The following is a 12,716-nucleotide window of genomic DNA, read 5'->3' on the forward strand; positions in this document are numbered from 1 at the left end:
ACAGATCACTGTAAGCGAAATCCACATACGTTTGTGTGGCTGCAATGCTGCACAATGTTGTTCCTTTGCTTACTTTGAGTAGGCGAATGGGCCCAAAATTTTGTTTTTTGTTTTTATTTCAGGGTACTCTAGACACAATTATGATCCGAACGAAATTCCATGTTCGGATCCCCATTTATATTTAATGTCTTAAGGACCCCATACACTATACATCATGCCGTACAGCATTCATCAATCTGGTGAATAATATTAATTTTAAAAGTTGTCAGTAAATAAAATTGTGGCGGAATAAAAAACAACTGAATTTACGACTCAAAATGCAATTTTGGGACAAAAATCGATTTTTTTGGAATAGTGATTGAAGAGTTTACCATACACTAGTCAATCTCACATATACAAAAGGGGTTCATCGGCATGACGGCATGATTTATGGTGTATGGGCCCTTTATGAATGATAGAATGGCCGGTATTCCAGATTACATTTATAGTTCCCTAAGCGGTTTGACCTTTTTCGGTCCGCTCCGCAAAAGGATGTAGGTCGTTCCATTAGTTCCATAGTTACTTTTAGCTTACTCGTTCACTGGTACACGATATTTCGTTCGGTCAATAATATCGTCCATGCTTCTTCTTCTTTTTATTTTTGGTCATTATTCGAGCAACGTTTAATTATATTTCATTCACCGAATATTTCATTCATCAATAAAAGAAAGAGATAAGTAGTAACAACTCATAGGTGAACTGAAATTAACAACGGGAGCAAAAAGAACAGGTAGAACAAGAGCAACAAAAGAACACATGGGCAAAAGGAACTAGGTGCACAAGAGCAAAAAGGAACGAGCGAACAAAAGAACTAACTGAACGAGAGCCGTAGAAACGACTGGAGCAAAAGGAACTAACTGAGCGAAAGATCCAGCCTAGTTCCGATCGTTCCTGGTTCGGAATACTTCCTTTGAACTAGTTTGTTCCGACCCGACACAACGAATTAAAATTTAAAACCAATTGAGTTATCGTGCCCGCCGTTTGTAAAAACACTGTTTCGAGAAAAAACGGTTAAAGTTTAGAATCACTTCTGCAGTCGCTTGAAGCCGACACAATAAATCGGTTATATCTTTACGAGATTTTCACTTAAAATTTTGTAGGGACTTTCTTAATAGGGAAGTCTGGGACAGCTTCGGCATTAGGACTCATTCGGCAATGGCGCTTTCTATAGAAAATAAAGCGTCAAAAGTAAAACATTTAGGTTTGATTCCCTATGAATCTAGGAAATCCGTGTTTTTTGCGAACTCCTTCAGTCTTTTTCATTCACACCCCCTCAGATCGCTTAGTCCGTGAAGAGTGTCATTTCCCAAGAATTGTCTCCGAAGGCATATAAATGCTGGGCAATGGCATAGGAAATGTTCCAGCGTTTCACTGTCTTCCCCACACGCTCTGCACTCGTTACTTCCTTCGCATCCAATCTTGAGTAGATGTGCCTTCAGGCCGAGGTGTCCCGTCAGAACACCCGTCAGTCGGCTTATTTCATTTTTGTTTAGCGTTAGAATTTGCTTAGTTTTGTCTTCACTTGGGTCACCCCATACGATTTTGGTGATTTTTCCTGTCTCCTCATTATCCCAAAGTGTTTTGTGGGTCCTTTGCCTTCCCTCATTTCATGGCGTGTTTCGCTAAAGGGTTTGGCGGTATACACCTCTATTGAGGGTAGTGCAATGGCACTCCTGGCTAGTTGATTTGCTATCTCGTTGCCTATGATTCCTTGGTGACCCGGTACCCATATATTTCGTACATGTCCTTGTTGTGAGAAATCATTAATGGTATTTATACATTCCAGTACAGTTTTGGATTTAACTGTTCTGGAAAATATTGCCTTTATAGCTTGCTTGCTGTCCGTAATAATATTTACTGTATTTTGTCTTTGATTTGAAATTAACCAGTTAAGACACTCTGTTACAGCTTGAACCTCCTGTAAGATCGTGCTGTGATCTTTAAGACGAAGAGAAATTTCGGTACCCGGTTATTTGATAAAAAGTCCCAGTCCAGGTTTTCCTCCTAGTCGAGAGCCATCCGTGTAGCAACAGTTACCAGGCGGCATCTGAACTAGTTTTCCGCTATTCCATTGCTCTCTATCTGGTGTTATAGTTTCGCACTGTGTCACTACTCTCGTTTCAGGTATACGGTCTGAATCAAAGATATTAAAAGTCGACTCATTTGTTGCCTGTAAAATGTTTTTATGCGGTGTGTTGTGTCCATTGTCTATCCACTCGTCCATTGCTTTAAGTCTTAAAGCTGCAACCGCCGCTTCATATTTTATTTGGATGTCTATTGCCCGAAGGCCAACTGTTGGTACTAGTTTTTATAAATAAGTATCAGAGGCAATAACTACAGCTACAAAGTTTTTACATTCGATTCGATTTTAGATATTGGGTCTATATCTCGAAGTGGTCTGATATATAAAATTACTAACAATTTTCAATATTTTGCACCCAACGATAAAATGAAATTGCAAATTACAAAATACCAAAAATGGAGGATACCATGGTATGGGAGCTATAATCTAAAGTTCACCGAAATATTACAAATACATCTCCATGAAAAATTTGAGCACCCTATCTCAATATTTCTGAAAACTGAACGAGCTATATTAAATTAGATATTGTTGAGGAGGTACTAGAAGAGGTGAAGTTTACTTCAAATCGGATATTCCGATGGCAATATATTATAAAATAAATTTTCCGAAAATGTTTCATCATTTTGAAGGGGACATACCAAAGGAATTGACTGATATTCCCCAGTTGTCGTGCGCACCAGCTAGTCAGATAGACGGACATTTGAAAATTAACTCCAAATGACCTTAAGGGGACCCCTCCTCATTCTCGGGGTCAACATTTTTTTTTTGATTTAATTCGAATCTACACTAATTGAAGAATGTCCCTACAAAATTTCATGTGAAAATCTCCAGAACTCTTGAAGATATAGCCGATTTATTGTGTCAGCATCAAATGACGGCTAAAGGGCTTCTCAAACTTTAAACACGTTTTTCTCTTTTGCGAATGGCGGGCACGATAACTCAAGACCTAATAACCCAATCGATTCCAAATTTTTACACGTTTCTCTGTGAGTATATAGCTATCGTATGAACTAGGATAAATTCAATCGGTGAATATCTTCCTTATTTTTTAACTTGGTTTTTGGTCAAAAATCGAAAAATATGTTTTCAAAGGTCCGCCAGTTTGTTAATTTTAGAGCGAAGTCAATTATCCTAGTTCATACGAGAGCCACACATTTTTTTTTGTAAATTATTTTTCTCCTATTTTAAATCTTCAAATATATATGTGTAAAGTTACAAACCTTAACAAGCATTGGTATTAATTTACCAGCCCATTGAAAATCTTGAAAAATTAAAATCGAGAATGGGGGGTTCCCTTAAGTTTAATTACTAATTTTAATTTAACTTATTACAGTTTAAGTCATTTTAAGTCTCACTACTCAAAAATAATTAATTTTGCTTTACCTTATCTAATACTTAGAGACAATTTCACTTGTTCATATTATGCATGTCAATGGTTTGGTTAGTAACCAACAACTCAATCGTTTTGTTGGTTTAAGTGCTGTTATAGATACTTGTTAAACAGCTATAATAAAAAAATAATATAAATTATTATAAATACAAAAATATATTTATATTATATATAAATATAATAATTTTAGTGTATTCTGCAGTTGATAACAGAATCCTATGAGTTTTTTGTGGATTTTAATTTTGATGTTTATTCATCAAATAATTTAAATATTGATATTGCATGTTTTCAGAATTTTTAAATTCTGTCAAACGAGTATACTAATCGTAGATACAATTTGTAATTGTATCTGTAATTATCTGCCCAACCGAATAAGCCGTTCTGATGTAATTCGTACACAATAAGTTATCTCATTTTGCATTTGAACAAGTCAGCCTAACAACAGTATAACTTATTTCAGACAAATTCTAAAATAGACAATTGATATTGTTGTAACAATAATTAATGCAAATTTTAAATATATATAAAATATTGCATTGTATTTGACCAGATGGCAACAAGCGAACATACACCCTGTAAAGTATATAAATATATATATATATATATATACATATAATATAATTCTTGTAATGACATAAAACCGGTTCAGTTGTTACGACTTTTTACGGAATGTCCCAAGCTAAAAAACGTGACTTCATTAAAGCGTTCAATAGCCCACATGTGACGGGCTATAGGAATTAATTACAAAGAAATCAATTGATATATTTTCAACATCTGTCAATTGAATCGTATTTTTGAGAAGGTGGAAATTACAGAAACGAATGGAAAACTTGGCACAAAGAATGACATATTTGTGTAATAATATATAAAAATGCTTGGCTCTGAAATAGAGCCACCTGAAAACCTCCTTGGGGCATGATATGAGGATTGACATGGGTGCATGTTCTATATTGAAAGTGTTTGCTCCATTTTTGGTCTACGTTTTGGATAATAACAGTCTCGCAACCTTTTTAGACACATTTTTTCCACCGAAGTACATGTAATTTTGTAGACCAAATTATGGGAGGGGAAATATTTTTTTGAGAACATTTTCGATATAGGTCCATATTGTGGTATAGTCCTATCATTAATGTATGTCTTAATTTTCGGTACGTTTAAATTCCTTTGTTCGTCCGTCCATGTATTTTTGTGAACAAAGTATAGATCGTTTTTATGATCCGATTTAAATGAAATTTGGCACAACTCACTTATTAGGCCCAAGGACGAACCCTATTGGAGAAAATCGGATCAAATTTAGATATAGCTCCCATGTATATTTTCGTTCGATGTTTGGTAAATGGTGCAATAAACTCCCAATATTTGTCCAATTTTATGTAAATTGTGCACCAAACTCCCAAGAATTGTCCGATTAATACAAAATTTTGCACAGCCTATTGAAATAGGACTATTTTTATGTCTACGAAGTTTTGTGGAAATCGGTTCGGATTTAGATATAGCTTCCATATATAGATATATCCGATTTTTGTTAAATTTTCCGCTTAATACAAAATTTTGCACAGCCTTTTGAAATAGGTCTATATTGATGTCTACGTAGTTTTATGAAGTCGGTTCAGATTTAGTTATAGCTCCCATATATAGTTTTGTTCGATTTTTTGTAAATTGTGGACCAAACTTCCAAGAATTGTCCGATTAATACAACATTTTGCAGAGACTATTGAAATGGGTCTATTTTTATGTCTACGAAATTTTGTGATTCAGATTTAGATATAGCTCCCATATATAGTTTTGTCCGATTTTTTGTAAATTGTAGACCAAACTCCCAAGGGTTGCACACCGTATTGACTTAACTCCGTGAAGTTTTGTTGAAATCGGTTCAGATTTAGATTTAGCTTCCATATATAGTTTCTTTCGATTTTAGATAAATGGTCCACCGAACTCCCAATATTTGTCCGATTGAGAAAAAATCTTGCACAGAGTACGACGTTAGGTCCAGATAGGCGTATGCGAAGTTTTGTTAAAATCGAATCAGATGTAGATATAGCTCTCATATATATTTTCGTCCGATTTTATGTAAATGGTGCACCGAAAAGTCTACGTTTATTCGACTTACACGAAATTTGGCAAAGGTGAGTTTAGAGTGCTGAGAATTAAAGTTGCAAAAATCTGTTTTCTGGTTTTACGTCTGTTCGATATACACGAGATTAAATTATGGACAGCGCACTGTGCTGCAGCATATCAAATGGTATATGCTACGATTGCTCAATATGGTCCAGATTAAGCATAGCTCAACAAACATAATTATGCTCGATTTCATACAAATGGTACACACAAAAGAATTCGAAAGACATGCAATCTTTCATAAATTTCAGAATGGTATGTGTATGGGTTCAAATATCTATGTAGATCACGCATTTAATTTCGGCCGATTTCATCTCAATGGTCCGCCACAGATATAGCATCGGTTCTACCTACAGGATATTGTATATATTAGCATGTTTTATATGTATCCAAAGTGGTGAAGGGGTTCTAGGCAACTTCCTTTGGTACCTGTCAACATATGTTAGAATCTTTGATAAAAACATATAACGGATAGTAAAAAGAGAATAGTAAATCATGTCCTGTCTAAACATGGCAAACCTTAATATGTATACTAAATATAGATTTATCATAATTATGGGTTATAAAGGACCATCATCTCTAGTACTCCCCCATAAAAGTGTCACAATTTTGAAAAATTATAACCCTAATAAGAAACCTGATCCACCTTGACATTAAGCAGTATTTTTGTTGATCTAGCAAACCATAGGCTGAGGGCAACACTGACTGACAATATATATATATATATATATATATATATATATATATATTTTTTCATCATTAAAACAAAACACTAGCATAAATCCTGAATTAGAAATAACAAAATATTAACAAATAACTTTATTCGAACCAGCAAGGAAAGTAGTAAAGTCGGACGGGCCGACTATATGATACCCTTCACCACTATGGGTATATTAAACAGGTCTATTAACATGAAATTGGATGAAATAAAATATGTGATATTTATCTAAATGTGAATCTACGTAGATCTATCCATAAAGTATGTAAATCGACTTCAAACAAATATAAATAAGTCATCCGTTGGGCTATGTCTGTACTTCTAGAAAACGCAACTACGTAATTCTATGCTCAATTTTGTACGTTGTGCAAAATTTGATGTCAATCTGACTAACATGAGGAGTATGATACCCAATTTACTTGAAATCAAGCGAAAATATATATGGAAACTCTATCCAAATATTAAGCGATTTCAAACAAACTTGTCACAGGTTAGGTTATACTAATTTCAGAACGTTTTGTTCCTATTGGGAGCTATATCTAAAACTGGACCGATTTTCACGAAACAAGGCAGACATCACTCTAGGCTCAATTCAGTACGTTATGCCAAATTTCGTGCAAATCGAATGATATATAGGGACGTTGGTGCACCATTTACATGAAATCGGACGAAACTATATATGGGAGCTATATCTAAATCAGGACCGATTTTCATGAAACTTGGCAGACATCATTCTATGCTCAATTAAGTACGTTATGCCAAATTTCGTGCAAATCGAATGATATATAGGGACTTTAGAGCATCATTTACATGAAATCGGGCGAAACTATATATGGGAGCTATATCAAAATCTAGACCGATTTTCACGAAACTTGACAGACATCATTCTAGACTCAATTCAGTACGTTATGCCAAATTTCGTGCAAATCGAAGGATATATAGGGACTTGGGGCACCATTTACATGAAATCGGGCGAAACTATATATGGGAGCTATATCAAAATCTCGACCGATTTTCACGAAACTTGGCAGACATCAATCTAGAGCTAAATGATTAGGCTGTACCAAATTACGTGCTAATCGAAATATATATAGGGACTTGGGGCACCATTTACATGAAATCGGGCGAAACTATATATGGGAGCTATATCTAAATCTGGACCGATTTTCACGAAACTTGGCAGATATCATTCTAGACCTAAATGATTAGGCTGTACCAAATTTCGTGCAAATTGAAAGTTATATAGGGACCGTTTACAATAAATCGGTTAAATATATATATGGGAGCTATATCTAAATCTGAACCGATTTTTCCCAATTTCAATAGGGTTCGTCCCTGGGCCGAATAAGTGACCTATGCCAAATTTCATCCAATTCGGATCATAAATGCGACCTGTACTTTGTTTACAATTTAACATGGACAGACAGACGGACGGACTGACTGACATGCTTAAATCGACTCAGAAAGTGATTCTATGCATATTCTCAAAAGGAACCATCATCATCTCTAGTACTCCCCCATAAAAGTGTCACAATTTTGAAAAATTATAACCCTAATAAGAAACCTGATCCACCTTGACATTAAGCAGTATTTTTGTTGATCTAGCAAACCATAGGCTGAGGGCAACACTGACTGACAATATATATATAAATATATATATATATATTTTTTTTTTTTTTCATCATTAAAACAAAACACTAGCATAAATCCTGAATTAGAAATAACAAAATATTGACAAATAACTTCATTCGAACCAGTAAGGAAAGTAGTAAAGTCGGACGGGCCGACTATATGATACCCTTCACCACTATGGGTATATTAAACAGGTCTATTAACATGAAATTGGATGAAATAAAATATGTGATATTTATCTAAATGTGAATCTACGTAGATCTATCCATAAAGTATGTAAATCGACTTCAAACAAATATAAATAAGTCATCCGTTGGGCTATGTCTGTACTTCTAGAAAACGCAACTACGTAATTCTATGCTCAATTTTGTACGTTGTGCAAAATTTGATGTCAATCTGACTAACATGAGGAGTATGATACCCAATTTACTTGAAATCAAGCGAAAATATATATGGAAACTCTATCCAAATATTAAGCGATTTCAAACAAACTTGTCACAGGTTAGGTTATACTAATTTCAGAACGTTTTGTTCCTATTGGGAGCTATATCTAAAACTGGACCGATTTTCACGAAACAAGGCAGACATCACTCTAGGCTCAATTCAGTACGTTATGCCAAATTTCGTGCAAATCGAATGATATATAGGGACTTTAGAGCATCATTTACATGAAATCGGGCGAAACTATATATGGGAGCTACATCAAAATCTAGACCGATTTTCACGAAACTTGACAGACATCATTCTAGACTCAATTCAGTACGTTATGCCAAATTTCGTGCAAATCGAAAGATATATAGGGACTTGGGGCACCATTTACATGAAATCGGGCGAAACTATATATGGGAGCTATATCAAAATCTCGACCGATTTTCACGAAACTTGGCAGACATCAATCTAGAGCTAAATGATTAGGCTGTACCACATTACGTGTACCACATTACGTGCTAATCGAAATATATATAGGGACTTGGGGCACCATTTACATGAAATCGGGCGAAACTATATATGGGAGCTATATCTAAATCTGGACCGATTTTCACGAAACTTGGCAGATATCATTCTAGACCTAAATGATTAGGCTGTACCAAATTTCGTGCAAATTGAAAGTTATATAGGGACCGTTTACAATAAATCGGTTAAATATATATATGGGAGCTATATCTAAATCTGAATCGATTTTTCCCAATTTCAATAGGGTTCGTCCCTGGGCCGAATAAGTGACCTATGACAAATTTCATCCAATTCGGATCATAAATGCGACCTGTACTTTGTTTACAATTTAACATGGACAGACAGACGGACGGACTGACGGACATGCTTAAATCGACTCAGAAAGTGATTCTATGCATATTCTCAAAAGGAACCATGTGTCTATCTCGTTTCCTTTTGCCTGTTACAAACATATGCACAAAGACGTAATACCCTGTACCACAGTGTGGTGAAGGGTATAAAAAGCTTCAAAACTAACCGGCCTCGTATAATGCCAAAAATAATAAAACTTTTTTCATTCTGTGGTTAAGGGTATAAAAATATAAAATCACTGTGGCTTGGTCAAAACCATAAACAAAGTTTTAATTTAATCTAGATTCCAAATGTCTTAAATGAACAAAAAGTGACTCAGCTCTAAAACTTGCATAGACCCAATCACAGACTTGCCCTACACAATATTGAAACCATTGTGAGAGAGAATTTAAATTCTAAAAGTAGTTATAATACTCTTTTATATTTATTTCAATATTCTACTCTCGTGAGATATACCAGCTACACAACAAGTATATAAAACATTTATGTACATAAACAAATATTATGAAATATCCCCAACAAATTAATTCGCAACCGGCCAAACGAACTTGTGTATTGAGATGGCGGATTGTGTTGTGTGTGAATAGTTGTTGTTTTTGTATGAAGAAAGAAAAAAAACAAAAACTAAATGTATCCAATAAAACTGACGTGTCTTTTTCTCTTCAAATGTGTGAACAATCGCCAGGGGTACGATGGGGAGCGGTTCGGTGATAGTGGGGTATGGTGTGTTGTTTTGTAGGGAGATTTGTATTTGTTTACTGATTATTATTTCAGTTTTTGCCTAGTCATGATGATCAGGTTTGCCGATGTTTTTGTTTTGGAGAGAGAGAGAGAGCAATAAAATTGTTTGTTTTTTCTTTATTTGTAAAAAAACACAGCTTGATAAAATTGTTAATATAATTTTTTGTATTAGGTTGTGATGACTAATAGATTCGCTATATTTTAATTATCAATTGTTAATAGTTTTGTTTCAGATTTTAATTATTATTTTGAAGTTATTTGTATACAACCAAATAGAAAGTTTTGATGAGTTACGAAAAGAAAACTAATATGGCATTTTGTTTATTAAAATTTCGAGAGGATATTGCCCGACAAAATTATGTTATAAGAATATCGTCAGATTATGTGAACCCTAACATTTGTAACGCCATGAAATATTGGTTACAGACCCATCTTGGATATAACGATCATATCACGATCTAGACATGTGTGTCCGTCTATTATAATTTAGTCGCCACAGTGTTTAGCAAGAAGGTCCGCTTCTGACCAACGACGACACCTATAGTTTATGGAAAAAAGATTCAAATTTCGTGACGTTCCTGTCGTATCGTCACGAAATTATATACAAAGATATATGGCCAAAGAATCAGACTTTTGTGCGAAAAATTGTCTTCTATCCGGAAAGACCTGATGCGGAATGCGGAATGGTTGTTAGTATATGACAGTCTTAATGTTTAGTGGTAATTTTGCAGGTCTGTCCAACAATACTCAAAAACATGACCTACAACGAATTTGCCTTTCTGGGTTCTCGATATAATATATCCGTAGGGAACTATGAGCTACATTTGTTTGTTTGTGGGCGAAAACCCTTGGTGATTATATTTGAAACCTATCATTTCATTAATCTTATATCTCATATCTCTGTTAGCAGCAATTTCACGTAACTTTCAGTTGTCGTGCCTATATTCAAATCGATTGAGGAATATTTTTGTAGAAAATTTTGCACTTTTAACTCAACTTCTTGAGTTTCATTTTTATACCCTCAGCCTTATGACTAATGATGGTATATACACTTTGATACGGTGAAAATTTGCCTCATCGAAACATTGGTTTTTGGAACCCATGTTTCCTTGCACCAAATCCGTTTCAGACAATTTGGAGTCGATTTACAAATGCCTGTCCGTCTGGCCGGCTGGTAAGCACGATAACTCTCGAAGGGAGTATGCGACTCCATCCAAACTTTGCACATCGTAATATTACTACCAAACTTAGTTCAAGTTCGAAAATGGGGAAAATCGGTCAACTTTTCTGGTACCTCACCCAAAAAATGGTGAAAATTTCGCTAAAAATTAATTTTATAATATCATGCGAACGGACTAATCAATTTAAAGGAAACTTTACACAACGTATGATCTTTACCAAGCATAGATCAAGTCCGAAGATTGGACCCATTCTTCCCGACTTCTCCCTACAAAGGGTCAAAATTTTCAATATTTTTAAATTCAGAAGCGGAATCCCTATTTGAACCAAATTTTGCACAATCTATTATACTTATAAAACCTAGATGAAGTCCGAAGAATGGACCTATTGGTCCACACCTTTGGGTACCTTCCCAAAAAAGGGTCACAATTTTCATTATATATCAACACAATATCAGGCGAATGGTATGCCCGATTTGAACTCAACTTTGCATAACCTGTAGAAAAATATACAAAAATAAGTTCCAAAATACAGACGCTCTGGTTGGAAGGTGGGATCGGAACTTCATCATACCGAAAATTAAACGAAATAATTAAATAATAAATAGAATTAAATAATTTCACCAGGAATCCGATATGAGGAATTATAGAAACTTCTAAGATAATATTTGGTTAAAACCTTTATAATACCGAATATAGGGCGGAACCTTTATGAGGAATTTGTGTAAAAACCTATATAGACAATTTTCAGTAACAATGTGTTTTACTTTCCAATAGTTCGAAATACCTGAAGAATTACCATTTCGACTGAAAACGTTCCCAGCGTCCCTAAGACACAGAATAACGGGGGTACCATTTTATAGGGGCTATCCGGAAACTTGGACCAATATTGCTAATCATTGGTAGGGCGATTTTCTACTGCATGTTATTCCAAAAATATTAAATTACAGTCAATTGAGTTGAAACACGAACTTCATATCGTTGCCGATGTTTACCTTACATTTGATATCTGTGTCATAATGCCAATTAAACTATTGTAGAGTACACTTTTTTATTAAATATTTATAAACACTTGTTTGTATATAGTTAAGAAGACATGCACATATATATTTTTTATCTAATAGCCATTACGACTGTCGTTGTGGGTCGCGTGTTTAATTTTCATTATATGTATACAACAACTACAATTGTGACAAATTGATAGGAGAGGGGTGGTGATTAATGCCTTTTGAATAACAGATTCTATTTGAACGATTTGTGTGTACAAATTATATTTTATTTCTCAAGAAAGGGAACAATTGCCATCGGTTCTGTTGGTGACAATTTGTTTCTAGAATACAGGTTGGTGTTCGACAACAGCTGTTAGGTGTGTCTCTCTGAGCATTGTATTTTTTTACTCCTTTAATTATATTTATAGAATTGGGAGGAAGTAATGTTGACACTGGAATATTTATTGGAAGGAATAATTGATATGAGATTATTAAAAAAATATATACTTTTTTCCTATTGTGA

This window comes from Musca vetustissima, unplaced genomic scaffold, assembly GCF_032173495.1.
Source record: "Musca vetustissima isolate MV318-11 ecotype Yass unplaced genomic scaffold, APGP_CSIRO_Mvet_v1 utg49394, whole genome shotgun sequence".
NCBI classification, from domain to species: Eukaryota; Metazoa; Arthropoda; class Insecta; order Diptera; family Muscidae; genus Musca; species Musca vetustissima.